Source organism: Mastigoproctus giganteus, chromosome 12 (assembly GCF_048544385.1).
Source record: "Mastigoproctus giganteus isolate SK-2022 chromosome 12, ASM4854438v1, whole genome shotgun sequence".
NCBI lineage: Eukaryota > Metazoa > Arthropoda > Arachnida > Uropygi > Thelyphonidae > Mastigoproctus > Mastigoproctus giganteus.
The window spans coordinates 23,899,896-23,901,225 of record NC_143586.1 but is presented as its reverse complement, the minus strand read 5'-3'; positions in this window follow the sequence as shown (position 1 = coordinate 23,901,225).

Below are 1,330 nucleotides of genomic sequence, written 5' to 3'. Positions count from 1 at the left end.
GGGTAGGAGCAGCAGTGCATAGTATATGCTTCTTGATCAGACCGGTGTTCGAGCCCGTGACCACCAAATACGGAGGATGCGGAAAGGTCAGGAAATGACCACCGCATATCCCCGGAGCAATATGGCCTTAGTTGCTAATGCTCCTAAAAACCAAATAACAACAACAGTGCTAATATTATTATTAGCCATATGGTGCAAGAAAGCCTGAGACTTTTGCTGCACCAGCCAAAAAAAAAATTCCTGGGTTACACAGAGAGAGAGAGTCAGAAGTAGAAGGGAAGAACAATGATATCCAGCTCAGGACCCTGGGTGTGCCAAGCCCGTACTTACCAGATGTGGTGTCAGTAGTATAAAAGTTGCAACGTATTTGTCATTATTATGTCAGTAGCGTGACATAACATATATGTATTATTCCCTCTGTTTCTCATCACAAAGATGGGAGTTATAATGAATTTATGATTCTTCTTTTTCTTTTCATATACACTTCCTTTCATATTCAGGATCTGCTTAATTCAACAAAAAATAAAATAAAATCTTAGGGATGAGAAACAGAGGGAATGATACATTCCCTCTGTTTTGCATCACAAAGATTTTGTGGAATTATGATTCCTGTGTTTCCTTTTGTATATACATTCAGGATCTTCTAATTGAACAAAACCTGGTATCTGATGTACAAAATTACAAATTGTAACTTATAATTATTCATTGTTTTCCTGTAGTTTCAGTTTAGACAATAAAAAGAAGCTATCTGGGCAGTTGAATATTGGGAAACTTGATTCATATTTAAATTTGGGTATCCACTATTGAAGGTCAGGTTAGTCTTTGCACTGTTTTTCAAGCTTTAATGGAGTGACAGGACTTTCCCCTTACTACAAATTTTTTTGGGGAGAGATATTCCTGGTCTATTTTGCAGTCTCCATTGGTGTTCAACTTGAACAGCATACAGCTAGTGTGAACTCAATTTGTACTTTAAGTATTTGTTCTGTAAGCAGGAGAGGTCAGTATTGAGAAGCCAGTATAATTTTATTTTGGTTTGATGTTGGATAGAATCCCAAAGTGGATCCTGAAACATAGCCAGATAACTAATTTGTTTACTGAATTTTTTTTGGTTGGTATATATAATTTTTTTTTTTTGTTTATTTCAGTCATTTAATTTATAAGAAACAAATAACAGTAAAAAACATGGTGTTTCTGTTATTTGATTTTGAATTAGTGTTATTACAAATCACTGTTATTATTTCTCTTTCTCTCTCTCTCTGATAATAATCAATTAGCCATGAAAACTGATTGATTTGATCCTTTCAGTTTGTGGAGATTACTTTATGGCTAA